The following is a 14,851-nucleotide window of genomic DNA, read 5'->3' as shown; positions in this document are numbered from 1 at the left end:
AGAAAGATACTTTGTGTTGCTCGTTTCCTAAGAGTTTCAATATGAATAGGTTATTGAATGTTTTGTCTGGATCTATTGAAATAATATATAATTTTTATCCATGTAACTAATTGAGTTGAGTGCATTAATAGACTATTCTAATTTGAAATCATTCTTGTAATGTTTGAACAAACCCTAATTGATTATAAGACGTTATTTATTGCATACATAACTGAATTTAGTTTGCTAATATTTTTCTTAGGAATTTTACTTATATGTTTATTAATGATTTAATATTAACAGTTCTCTTCCTAATCCAATTTTCTCTGTCATCCAGTTTTAGGTTATACTGCCTTTTTAAAATAAGTCAGAGAGCTTCCTCTTTTAGAAAAGAGTAGAATTTTGATAACTGGCTCAATTTCTTAAATAATTATACAAATGTTAATTATTATTTGTTTATGTTATCTATATTATCTATTTCTATTTCTTCTTGTATCAGTTTTGTTAATTCACATTTTTCTTAAAAGACTATTCAAATGATTGCAAATTTACTAGCATTAACTTATACATAATTAATATGACCCCCCCAAAATGATTCCTCAATTAGCCTATCTTGATTTAAAGCACTTTGTTTTTTAATTTATAACTTTGTACAACATAAGTATCTCTGCTATAACATTTGCAGTCAACGTTTCAAATGAAAAAAGTTATATTTGCATGTGCAAAACTCAATTTAGCAGTTTAAACAACTATTCTGGTAAAAGCCTCAAATTACATTCCAAATCCAATTGATACAATGTCAGAACCACATGCAAACTTTTTGAATATTGTGAATAGAAACTACAGCCACCCCAGAAGGAAAACAGTCCATTTGAACTGAAGGGAAAGGAGATAGGAAAGGATGAAGGAAAATTGTCAGACTTCTTAGAGTTTATACGGTGAGACCATAGAGCTATTGAGCTGTGAACATGCGATATTCTTTAAGACAGGGGCAGAAGACCCCAAAGGTGATTCAGATATCATCGGGACTGCCTCCTTGGTATCAAAAGCAGGAAGTCTCTCACTGGAGTTTCAACAGACCAGAAAAACCCTTCCCATATCTGTAGGAGCGGTGCCACCCAAAGACCAGAGGGCAGTGCCGTTAAAAGCTGTGGGGACCAGAGCCTTGTCCAGCAGAGCCATGGGGTGTGGCTGCCTCCACCTAGATATCAAAAGATGGAGCCTCCCAGAACTGTGGACACACAATCAGACAAAAGTCCACAGAGTGGCTATGGTTACTGCAGGGAGCACCTGCTAAGGAAATGCCCCGTGAGGCTATGAGGGCATGGCTGCCCCCATGATTCCAGACTACTAGAGCTACTGGCATGTGATTCTGGACCAGGGAAGCTGAAGGCATGCAAATCCAACCCATGAGAGCTGCTGTCTGGACTGCCCCCAGCAAAGCAATGGAGTTTGAGGTGCCCCAGTGTGTCCAAAAGGTGGAACGCCACCTCAGTGGGCCTGGCAGGCAGGGTATATAGTTAAAGATTACTCTCAAGTCTTAAGATTTGATGTTTGCCCTACTGGGTTTGGATTTACTTGGGATCTGTTGCCCTCTCCTTCCCCCCCCCCCATTTCTCTCTCTTGGAATGAGAAAAGTTACCCTACGCCTGTCCCACCATTGTATTTTGGAAGCACATAACTTGTTTTATTTCACGGGTTCATAGCTGAAGAGCAATTTGCCTTAGAATGAATGGTACCTTGAGTCTCACCTATATCTGACTGAGGTATTTATATGAGACTTTGGACTTTAGATTTTTTAGTTGATGCTGGAACAAGTTAAAACTTTTGGGACTATTGGTATGAATGAATGTATTTTGCAATCAAAAAGGACATGAATTTGGGGGACAAGGGAATAATGCTATGGTCTGAATGTTTGTGTCCTCGAATTTATATATTGAAATCCTAATGCCCTATGTGATGGTATTAGAAGTGGGACCTTTGGGAAGTGATTACATCACGAGGGCTCCACCCTCATGAATGAGATTATGCCCTTATAAAAGAGGCTCGAGAGAGCTTGCATGCCCCTTTGCCATGTGAAGATACAATGAAAAGTCTTCAACTCAAAAAGAGGGCTCTCACTTGATCATGCTCACACCCTGATCTTGACTTCCTGCCTCCAGAATTATGAGAAATAAATTTCTCTTGTTGTGAGAAATAAATTTATGTTGTTTGTAAGCCATCCAGTCCGTAGTATTTTGTTATAGTAGCCTGGATGGACTAAGACAGTCTCCAATCAAAAGATATAGAGTGGTTGAATGGATTTAGAAAATAAGATCCAGCAATATGTTGTCTACAAGATTCACTTTAGATTTAAAGACAATACATAGGCTGAAAGCGAAAGGATAGAAAAAGATATTCCATCCAAATGGTAACCAAAAAACAGCAGGGATGGCTATACTTATAGCTAGCAAAATAGACTTTAAGTCAAAAACTGTCTGTAGAGACAAAGAAGGATATTATATAATGGTAAAAGGGTCAATTAACAAGAAAATATAACAACTATAAATATATATGTGCTCAACATCAGAGTACCTAAAAATATAAAACAAATATCAACAAATCAAAAGAAAAATTAACAGCAATACAATAATAATATGGATTTTAATATCCCATTTAAAATAATGGATAGAACACTTAGACAGAAACTCAATAAAGAAACAAGTAACTTAAACAATACTACATGTCGAAAGAACCTAACTGACATAAACAGAACTTTCTAACCAGCAGCAGAAAAATATGCATTCTTCCCAAGTGCACATGGAATATTTTCCTGGATATATCACATGTTTGATAACAAAACAAGGCTTAACACTTTTTAAAAAATTGAAATCATGCCAAATATCATTTCCAATCACAATGGCATGAAACTAGAAATCAATAACAGCAAGAAAATGGGACAATTCACAAATATGTGAAAACTAAACAATATAGTCTTTAATAACCATTGAGTTAAAGAGAAAGTCAAGTAAATTTAAAAATTACCTTGAGACAAGTGAAAATGAAAACACGAGATATAAAAACCATAAAATGAGTTTGAAAACACCTCCAAACTCATTTTATGAGGCCAGTATCACCTTAATAACAAAACCAAAGATACCATTAAGAAAAGAAAATTACAGGCCAATATCTTGATGAACATTGTGTAAAAATTCTCATTCAAATATTAGGAAATTGAAGCCAAATGCGTAATAGAGTATTAGACACCCTAAGTAGGGTTTATCCCAGGAACACAAAGGTGGTTCAGCATAAGAAAATCAATCAATGTCATATACCACATTATATAACTGAGGGAAAACCCCACATGATCATCTCACAGATACTTGTCACAGAAAAAGCATTTGACAAAACCAATACCCATATATGATAAAAATACTCAGAAAACTAGGAATAGAAGTAAATTTTCTCAACGTAATTTCATCAACAAAGGGCATTTATGAAAAATCTACTGTGATACTCAAAGCTGAAAGACTACAAACTTTCTCCTTAAAATCAGGAACATGACAAGGATGTCCACTTTCACGACTGCAATTCAACATTATACCGGAAGCTCTAGTTGAGCAATGAGGCAAGAAAAAGAAACAAAAGATGTCCAAATTAGAAAAGTAAAACTATCTTTATTTACAAATGACATGATTCCATATTTAGAAAATCCCAAAGAATCTGAAAAAAAGAAAAACTATTAGAGCTATTTAACAAATTTAGCAAAGTTGCAGGGTACAAGATCAACTCACAAAAACCAGTTATTTCTATACATCAGCAAACATCAATCTGAAATGAAAATTCATGTTGTTTGTGACAAGTGAAATGTAGAAATGTATGAAAAAAAAAGTTAAAAATTGATAATTCTCCCATTTTTTCCCCACCATGAAGGAGCCAATGTTAAAATGATATGCCTTTTTTAAAAATTTTTTTTAATTAATTAATTTTTTTGGTAACATTGGTTAATGAGATCCAGTAAGTTTCAAGCATACAATTTAACAGTAAGGCATATATATATATTGCATTGTGTGTTCCCCTCTCATAGTTAGATTTCTTTCTGTCACCACATATTTGGCTGCTTTTACCCCATCTACCTCCCTCCTTCCCCTTCCTCCCTCCCTCTGATAACCACTAGTGTATTGTCCATGTCCATGAGCCTGTTTGTTTGTCCTGTTAATTTATCCTTTTAATCTTTCTTCCTGTTTACATATATAACCAATACTACAGCTTCATTAACTTTTCTTTTTCTTTTTATAAATGAGAATATATAACCATATATATACATTATACATATACACACACTTATATGTGTATGTGTTTTGTATGTCTGTATGTTTATAAAACTCAGCAACTCCTTGATTTAACAGTATATAGACTTTTTTCAGGTCAAAATATTTGGGTCTAATTGATGCTTTTTAAATACTGTGTAATGCTTTATTGAACAACTAGATCCTAATTTATTCCACTATTCATTTGTTTCCACTTGTTTGTTTCTATAAATAATACCATAATAAAAGTCTTAATCCTTAATCCTTATATTCTGGGTTCTAAGTTGGGATTGCTGTGACAATTTAACATGTTAGATGTTAAAAAATGAATAATTACTTTCTTAACCTTTTGCAGCAGCTTCTACTCTCAGCGGCAGGGAATGAGAATATCTTGTTCCCTGTATCATCCCCAGAAGGAAATATTTACAACTTTTCTTCTTGTTTTCCAACCTGACGAGTGAAAAAAGTATCTAATTATGTATTAACCACAGTCTTAATTATGGTCAGTAAATGTGGTGTAGGCACAGTGGTTCGCTAAGCTCACTGATTATTTGTTTCTCCTGGGAAGCATTTAGAAATGCTGATGCCTATACTTTACCACAGATCTACTGAATCAGAATCCTTGGAGAGGGGCCCAGGAATTTTTTTGTGATTGTGTTGTAATTTCCCCAAGATATTCTTACATAGCAAGCTAGGCACATATCCACCAACAGGTAATTGGAAAACAAATACCAAAAACTATGATTTATGAATTATTTGAGGAAACAATGTACACAGATCATCATTGTGGCTAGAAATACAAAAATACAATTTTCATACTTCTGGTCAAGATGGCAAAGTGGATAAATGCTGTGCTTGCCTCCTCTCACAACCACATCAAAATTACAACTAAACTACAGAACAAGCATGATTGAGAACTGCCTGATGTCTAGCTGAACAGAAGTCCTACAACTAAAGACATATTGAAGAAATCACGTGGAGACTAGAAGGAGGGGAAGAGATGTGGAATAGGCTAGTCCCATACTCACTTGTGGTGGTTAAAAATTGGGAGGGATATCTTGGCTGCGGAGGTCCCCCCTGAGGAGCAAGGGGTCCCAGGCCCACACCAGGCTTCCCAGCCCAGGGTTCCAGTGCTGGGAAGAGAAGTCCCCATAACTTCTGGCTGTAAAAACCAGCAAGGACTGTGGCTGAGTGAGAGGATGGGCTGTAGGAGTCCCTAAAGTTCCTCTTAAAGAGCCATGCATAGACTTACTTGCTGACAGACTCACTCACTCTGAGCTCTAGTGCTGGGGCAGCAGCTAGAAAAGTGCTAGAAACATATGTGGAGGAACTGAAGTATTTGACTTCAGGTGATGACTGGAGGGCCAGCTTTCTCCCTGACAAAAGTGCAAGCAGCTGCCATTTTCCTTTTTTCAGCCCTCTCCTCATTCAGCCTGCACATGCTGAGTCGCCATCAAGCTAGCTAACACCCTTAGCTCTGCCCTAGTGATTCTCTGAGACCCCACCCCACCTAACTAGCAGGCCCGCCCAAATTGCTTCCAATGCTTTTCCATACAAATGACCTGTCTTGGCTCATGCTGTGGACTTTTCTAAAATCTCTCAAAGGTTCACAAATTCCAAACAAGAAGCATCTGGCCTCAGCGTGCCCCATATCACTTGCTAAACAGCCCCAAGCCTAGCACTAGCGGCAGCTGGCCTCGGTTCTCGGCTTACCCTCTCCCAGGCACCTCCAAGCCCAGCACAAGTGGAATCCATCTGCAGATCACTTTTTAGCTCACACCAAGTGGCCCTGGGCAAGGCACAGGCAGCAGCTGATCTTGGCCTGCACAGAGCCCCTCCCATAAGACCCCAGAACCAACACACCCAATGGCCAGCTTCAGAACACAACAAAGCACCATCCAACCACCTCCATAAACAACAAACCCAAGGGGCAGATTTGGCAGGCACCAGAGCCCCACTAAAGCAAATCCTGCTCCATAATGTCAGCCCCTGCACAACACCTCCTCCACTATAGTCATGACCAGTCCTCAGAACCAATTAGCTTGAGGGTCAGTCTCTCGCATTGACAAGCCAACAGCAGCCAAGGCTGAACAACAGGAGGATATAGACAACCCACACAAGGGACACAAAGTGGAGCACCTGGTTCAGGTGACAAGGGAGACTCTGCCCCTGAGCCCCATATGACACCTATTACATAAGGCCACTCTACTAAGATTGGGAGACTTAGAAGTCCTACCTAATACATAGAAACAAACACAGGGAGGCAGCCAAAATAGGGAGACAATAAAATGTCTCAAATGAAAGAGAACAAAGCTCCAAAAAAAGAACTAAACAAATTGGAGACGAGCGATCTACTAGATGCAGAGTTCAAAACACCGGTTATAAGGATGTTCAATAATCTCAGTGAGAACTTCAACAAAGAAATAGGAAATATGAAAATGAAGATAGAAAACATAAAAAAGAACCAATCAGAAATGAAGAATACAATAATTTAAATGAAGAACACATTAGAGGGAATCAATAGCAGGTTAGATGAAGCAGAGGATTGAATCAGCGATTTGGAAGATAAGGTAGCAGAAAACATTTAATCAGAACAGAAAAAGACAAAAGAATTCAAAAAAATGAGGATAGTCCAAGGGGCATCTGGGACAACACCAAGCATACCGGAAGGAGAAGAGAGAGGGCAAGAGAAAAGGGAAGGGATTAAGAAGTACAAATTGGTAGTTACAAAGCAGTCGTAGGGATGTAAAGTATAGTATAAAGAATATAGTCAATAATATTGTAACAACTGTGTATGGTGTCAGATGGGTAATAAATTTATCAGAGTGATTACTTCTTAAGTTATATAAATGTCTAATCACTATGTAGTGCACCTGAAATTAATATAACATTACATATCGACTGTAACTGAAAAATAAAACATCTATTTAAAAATTACAGTTCGCATGCAACATTTTAATTGTGTGAATGGTTTAAAACAAGAGCTACCTATGTGTTTCTTTCTCTGCTTTGGAGATGAAGCTCAAGATACAGAAGGTGACTGTGGATATTTTAGAATTCATAATTTTCTGTCCAACTGTGAATCCCTTTTTAAAGGCCACAAATAGTGAATATCTGATCTTTCTAAACATGAAATAAAATCAAAGGAGTGGTCACCCATTGTTGCTGGACTGTGTCCCATGAAACCTCCTGACTTGAAGAAGAGAGGAAAAAACCCTGCTACTTCAGTTTTTATCAGGATAGGTCTGGGTAGAGGAAGGGATTTCTGAAGACAATGACCCCTGAGGAGAGGCCAACTCTGCTCTTTGAGAGGTGTTTTGGCAGGCTTGCGTAGCAAGGTAGGAGGCAGGCAACACTCCCTTCTCGTGACCAGAAGGTGGCCACCTTATTGTCACATACAATGAGCAGCCACAAGGTGGCAAGGTTCCCTGATTTTCTTTAAAGCCCAAAGTGCTTTAAAAGTGGGAGAGAATAAATGACTTCAAATTCTCTATCTAGATAAAGCAAAAGTGAAGGGGAACGGTTTATATCTGGACCAAAAGTAACCAGGCTGCAGACAGAAGATAATCAGGGTCTCGCATCAAATATGTGTCCTGATTGAGTTTTTATGAGCTCCACCACGAAGGCCAGGTGTAAGGAAGGGTCAAGGATAACATGAGCAGTTATGTTGTAGCCCCTCTGTGTCTCAGACAGTAGCACTCACTTTGCAGACTCCAATGTAAGGAAACGCTTAATATACGTAAAGTGCTGAGATACTCCCTGGCAAGTTCCAAGCACTTAACAAGCTTCTCTTTAAAAAACAAAAAGTTAAAATTAGAAATCCCTCGGTTTTACAACCTCATTTAAATTGTTTTTATGCTGACTTCCATTTCCAGTTCCTGTTTATTCTTAAAATCCCCTATAAAGTCATATCTATGTCAAAACCGAAAATGACTAGTGAAATTGATACATAAGTAGAAACCAAGGTTCAATACTTCCTGTTTTGAGAAACATCAATGTACAAAACCCCCAAGTTTTTAAAACAGAAAAATTCAAGAGATTACAAAAGAATCTTTGTTTTAAAAAGTGATTCATCACAGACTTCCCTAAAAAGTTAAGTTTCCTTTTCTGCCTTAAGAATTTGATTCAACTTAAATTCAGTTTTTCTCTTGGCTGTTCTATGAAGTGAGATGAAGGTACCTCGGTATTCTCGGAATAAATCGTAGAGCCCATATGGCCTCTGCATGATTTGCTTCCTCGTTTTGGAGATTTTCCCCTTCCCTACAAGCTCCCTTTGCTATTTGCCTGCAGTCCACCTTTTCCCTCCCTTCCTTCCTTCCTTCCTTCCTTCCTTCCTTCCTTCCTTCCTTCCTCCTTCCTCCTCCCTCCCTCCTTCCTTCCTTCCTTCCTTCCTTCCTTCCTTCCTTCCTTCCTTCTCTCTCTCTCTCCCTCTCTCTCTCTCTCTCTCTCTCTCTTTCTTTCTTTTTTTTTTTTTGTCTCCTAGTACCCTCCAGGAGGTGTACAGTCAATAGATGAAAATTGGGAGGAAATAGAGAAATACAGAAATGAGCTTCCCAGAAGCTTGTCAAAGGCCAGAAAGTGAGGAGTGACCTGGATTTGGTGCTGTTTGTACTCTGGCCGCTTTCTGGTTAGGAACACCTTTCACTCTAGGGAGATAATAACAATGTGGAAAGTGGAGAGGAACCATTTATTGAACACTTTCTCTATTCTGGGTGCTCTTATTTGCATGTTCACTTAATCCACACAAAAAGCTTATGAATTATGACATAAGGATGGAAATAACCACCATTTACATGTGGAAACTGAGGTCACAGAGCTAGTAGGTGAAAGAGCCAGCTCCTGACCTTAGGTTTGTCTGATTCCACAGCTCGAATGTTGAAACACTACTGGGATGGAATATGTCAGAACAAAAATAAGAGGTTAGGTGAAGATGAGCATTTCAATGTAATTCTGGGGGTGAGGGAACAACAGTATTATCGTAAGCTCTGCTAGCCCAACTACAAATAGAACATACTTCTGTGACACTCGTCCTCCTAATCAAAAACAGTCCTTTAATATTATCTATTAGAAAATAGGCAGTTAGTACAATGTACAAGCATATACATTGGCATCAGATAGATCTGCATTAGAAATTTTTTCCCCCGTTTATAATTAGAGTGATTGGGGGAAAATACTGCATCTCTGAGCCTCGGTGTTCACACTTATAAAATAGAGATGATAATTAAGTACTTAGAGTTTTTATAAGGATTTAAATGAGTTAACATGTGTCACCCAAATTTATGTCAGTGGCCCTGTGGGCCAGTCTCAGCCCCCATGTCACATTCAAATGAGTGCAATTCAATATCCAAAAGTAAACAAAAGTTATTCTAATCTTTATACTCATCTCTCAGAATACTATGTGGAAACTAATTCCAAACCCACGGCAACATCTCTTAAAATCCTTTTCCTTTGCTAATCCCATAGCTCTCCCCAAGCAATGCTCCCAAACCCTCCAAAAAAATTTCCCTGGAAACCTACGCTTATTAATTTTTTTTTGTACTCCCCTTTCCTCCTGTCTCTAGTCTTTCTTCTCTTTCCAGAGAGAAATTTAAAATTTTTACTGCATACCCATTTCCAATTCTATCTTTTGTGCCCTTTGCTCTGATTCTGTATCATAAATACTAGCAAAGGAGTGGGGAAGGAGTGACGCCTAATGGCCCAAAACAGAATTTTCTTAAAAGTATCATTTAAAAATAGTTGTCATATATATGACAGCTACCCGCATATTACCTGATATAAGAGCAAGCATGCAAATAATTATAAGTTTTCTTTCCTCTTATATTATTGATTTGTAAATTTTGGATACCCTTCTCTCAGCTAGTTACCTACAGAAACATTTGTTTCCCCTAAAATTCCGTTAGGAGCTATTTTTTAGAAAACTTTGTTCCTTCATGACAACGGTGATGCAGTGAAAACAAATGTCCAGACCTGAAAGCAAACAGAGGTACTCCTGGGCAAGTCACCAGTTTGTTCTCAACCCATAGGCATATTAGGCAAGCAGTGTTTGGTCATGTAGTGCTGCCCATCTTATTGCAAGATGTTTAGCATTCTCATCCTGGGAGCACTGAGTACCTGTGTCTATTGCTTACTCAAATGATTGTTCAAAAAGAGTGAGCTTTTGTCTATCGTGTTCCTCTTGTCTTAGTGAATAATCTAAGGATGTTTTTCTAAACAAAAGCTGTTACTCTTTGGGAGTTTCTTATTTTAGAGACTGCTTTATAATTAATAAATAAATAAATAAATAAATAAATAAATAAATAAATAAATAAATAACAGTAAAGGTCATGGTTTTTGTTGACAATTTAAAATGTCTTGGAAGTGATGGTGAGTGTTTGAGTGCATTTTTGTCGTGATGACAAAATACCACAGACTGGGTAGTTTATAAACAACAGATATTTATGTAACATAGTTCTAGAGGCTGAGAAGTCTGAGATCATTGAGCCAGCATGGTTACGTTCTTGTGAGGGTCCGCTTTCTGGTTCATCCGGTGCCTTCTCTCTTTGACCTCACAAGGTAGAAGGGACAAGGGATCTTTCTTGGGTCTTTTTTTTCATAAGGCACTTAGCCTATTTGTGAGAGTTCTGCCCTCATGACTTAAGCGCCTCCTAAAGGCCCCACCTCCTAATATCATCATCTTTGGAAGTTAGGATTTCAACATATGGGAGGGAAGTGCAGGGACACAGAAATTCATACCATAGCAGCTACATATAAGAACCTTAGTGAAAATCCCTAACATATGAAACTTATTTTCTTCACATATCACATATTCAGACCCTGCAGCTTTAAAGTTATTAACTTTATCATTAACTAAACATTTAAGAGTCACAGAATTGAAGTTTGTTTATTTGCATCTTCTCTCATTTTGCTTTGTTTCTTTTTTGTGACAGATTTTTCTATCTCATTAGTCATTTTAAAGAACAAGATTTTGATTCTATTATACATTCTAATAGTTTTTCTTTTAATTGTTTTTTTATTGTCTCTTCCCTAATCTGTATCTCTTTTGTCCTTTGCTTTTTTTAATGACTTTTTCCATCCTCTTGATCAAACAGTTAGCTTATTTGTTTTCAGGATTTGTTTTTAGGGAGATAAATTCAATTATCTAGTATTTCTCTCAGTATTATTTTAACTGTTTATCATATAACAATTTCTTTATTAATGAGTCTTAAATTTTATATAACTTACCTTATGATTTACTCTTAAAACTCAGGGTTATACCAGAGATTATTTAATTGTGACATATATGAAAATTTTAAGTGATTCTTCTTCTATTGACTTGTAAATTAATTGCATTGTGAGAAAAAAATATTTCCTATGATTTTGATTCTTTCAAATGTATTGATGCTTCTTATGTGGGAAGGTACAGAATTAAATTTTATGAATGCTCAAAAACTTAAAAAGTACAAATATGAATTTTATCTCAGTTTTTAGAAGATATGTGTATCCATTATACTTTCTTGATCTTTTATTCCTTAATCGGTCTGTAACAACCTTGTTTGTGTTTTATGTCCTCTTTTGTTTGGTAAGGTTGATTTTTTTTTGTTTCATATTTTCCTGTTACATTTTCATTCCCTATTTTCAGCTTTTCTTTGTATACTTATTTTTAATGTATTTCTTCTAGATTGTATATTACTGAACTTGTTTTGCTGTCTGCCTGAGAATCTCTGCTTATAATTAGAGAGTTATAGCCATTTACATATATCATAACTACTGTAATGTTGGGGCTTATTTATATATATTTAATTCTTGATTTCCTTCTAGCATGCTTTGTTTTGTTCTTTGTGTTTTATTCTAATTTGAATTGGACAGTTAAATTCATTTATAATAGTTTAGAGCTATAAATTCTATTTTTTTTTATGACTGGTATTTAGCTCTAATTTATAAGACAAATAATTATGTTTATTTCTCAAGCTAAGTTTAAATGTCATTAATCTCTAAATCTTACCCACTCATCCCTCAGTAACTTAAGAATTTTAACAAGAGTTTCTCATTTTCCATTACACCATCTCCATACTGATGTTGATACCATCTGGAGTTTCAGTATCAGATTATACTTTGATTTCGTTGTTGGGCATTACTTATTTAGACTTTTAAAAATTCTTTAAATTTATTTTTTAATTGTAGTTGACATACAATATTATATTAGTGTTAGGTGTACAACACAGTTATTAGATAGTTAAATTAGATCTTAATAAACTTTAATAAATTATTTATTCCTGCCAACCTGAGCAATGGATTTCTCCCGCCTTACTTCTGCCCTGATCTTACACCACTGTCTTGGGCCTGCACTGCTGATTTCTTGCCCTGCAGTAGTGGAGGAAAGAAAATGGCCCTGTGAGAGAGCTCTCTTCCAATCTGTTCCCCACCTGTTACCCCTGGCCCTCTCCTGCTCCAGACCACATTCCCTGATGCTTTCCCCCACCTCAGATACAACAGCCTTCTATCATATTCTGATGTTTTTCACATTCTGATGTTGATTTCTGAGCACTTCTGATATCCATCGATCTCTCCAAAGAGAGATGCGCATGACACAGCCAGTGTTGACATAGGAATTGAATCAGAAGGGAGGGTCCGATGGCTTGTGCTAGTTGCCATCTTATCTAAAACTAGAAATTTTAAATGTTTTTTGTTCTTCACAGTGTTATTAGTATAGGCATAAGAGATGATAAATGTGAAAGTTCTTTAAAACTGTGTTACATAAATGCTCACTATGTATTATTATGAGGTAGTTTTTCCTCTAGTTTTGAATAGACTTGAAAGAACTTGGAGAGAAGAAAAAAGGTAACCAGCTCATTATGGCAATTTTGCACTATTTTCAGCTGGCAGACTTCGAGGTGAGTGGTATATTCATTACTGGAATATTAGAAAAAAGCATTTTCACTTCCTCATTTAAAATTTTGATTTGAATTTTTCAAACACAGTGGACGAAAAAAATATGACGTTGATTGATTTAAGTGATTGATTTGAAGGGATGGGGACTAGTAGAAGAATGAAAAGTTAGCTCGAGTTCATTTTTCTCTCACACATTGCATTGACAAGAAATTTAAAAGAAAAAATTAATATGATATTACTTGTACTTAAAGATGAATATTAACTTCATCAGGAAGATGATAACTAAGTCCTTGCTTTCATTGTTATGCTGATCCTTTACAGAAGAGACTTCTTAAAGCTAAAAATACAGGGCAAGGACGATGATGCATTTATATCTTTTTGGTAATAATGAAGTATTCTATTTAAGTTTAAAAGTATATGATTGTATTTGTTTCATTCTGCAGGATAATTTGCTAAATAAATAAGAAAAAATATTATATTCTCTTTACGTTTTCATGAATGACCACTAAGAGAAATGTAGGCACTTTACCATTCCTTAAGGTATTATATAGCATAGTGATTTTCTGTATTCTTTATACTAATGAGATTAGTTTTATTATTCTTTGTGAAAATAGAATATGAAATCATAATTACCATGTTTTTGAGACTCAAAAATGTGTTCAAACGAAAAAGAATAAAAACAAAAATTTGACACACAGCATTATAAAACAGATTTTTAAGGAATTTAAAATATTTTCTGCTGGTAAAGATAGGATATTAAAAGCAAAATTTCTTTACCTAAAACCGAGTCTCATGTTTTATTTTGATAATTAAGAGATGCTGAATTAAATAATAACAAATGCCTGAAAATTTGAGTGAAACAATGACAAAAACTCAGATTATCTCATAGTAATTTTTCTAAATGTATTGATACCTAATTATTTTAGTATAATCTTTGCTGTAATTTTTAAGTAATTAATTTTACAACCTATAATCTAAAGTATGTACATACTGTTGAATTGTACACCTGAAACTTGCTGAATTTCATTAACCAATGTCACCATAATAATAAACAAACAAACAAACAAATAATTCTAAGTTATCCTAGATGTATGAAACATCTTGGGTTACTCATTAGATTTGTCAATATTTTAAAATAAGCCTGTCTATGGCCATTCTACCCTGAACAAGTCCAATCCCATTTGATCTCGGAAGCTAAACAGGGTTGGGCCTGGTTAGTACTTGGATGGGAGACCACCTAGGAAGACCAGGTGCTGTAGGCGTAAAACATAAAAAAAGAAAGAATTGTAAGCTGACAAGGTCTTTGCAATCTGTGAGGTCAATCAAAGGTTGCCTCGCCTAAATAATAATAATAATAAAAAATATATATTAAAAAAAAAATAAGTCTGCTCCCAAGCAGTCTTCATAGATTCCAGAATATCATTTACCAATGCACAGTATATAGAATCTCAGAGAGAGATCAGTGCAGTAGAAACATCATGCTGTTCATTCTTAACCTGTTTAGATAAGTAAAGACACCCAGGTGCAATCTGCCAAAGGAAACTTATTAGTGAGTCTTCCAATTGGTAACTTTTCAGCAGCATTTAACAGAAGATCAACTCAATTTGGCATTAGTAACATAAAAAGCCTGAGGTAGGGTGATTCCAGACTTGGTTAAGAAGTGGCTTATTGCTATCACTGAGGATCCAGGTTCTCTTCCTTTTTCTGCTGCGCTT

The 14,851-nt window shown here is 36.0% G+C and overlaps 1 pseudogene; it reads left to right on the top strand.

Moving 5' to 3' along the window:
- The first annotated feature begins 14,279 nt into the window (after nt 1–14,279).
- LOC118602211 lies at nt 14,280–14,398 on the top strand (annotated as a pseudogene).
- The last annotated feature ends 453 nt before the right edge of the window (nt 14,399–14,851 follow it).

This window comes from Rousettus aegyptiacus, unplaced genomic scaffold (genome assembly GCF_014176215.1).
Source record: "Rousettus aegyptiacus isolate mRouAeg1 unplaced genomic scaffold, mRouAeg1.p scaffold_m13_p_4, whole genome shotgun sequence".
Classification (NCBI taxonomy): Eukaryota; Metazoa; Chordata; class Mammalia; order Chiroptera; family Pteropodidae; genus Rousettus; species Rousettus aegyptiacus.
The sequence above is the reverse complement of the archived record's forward strand: the minus strand, read 5'-3'. Positions and strand labels throughout refer to the sequence as shown.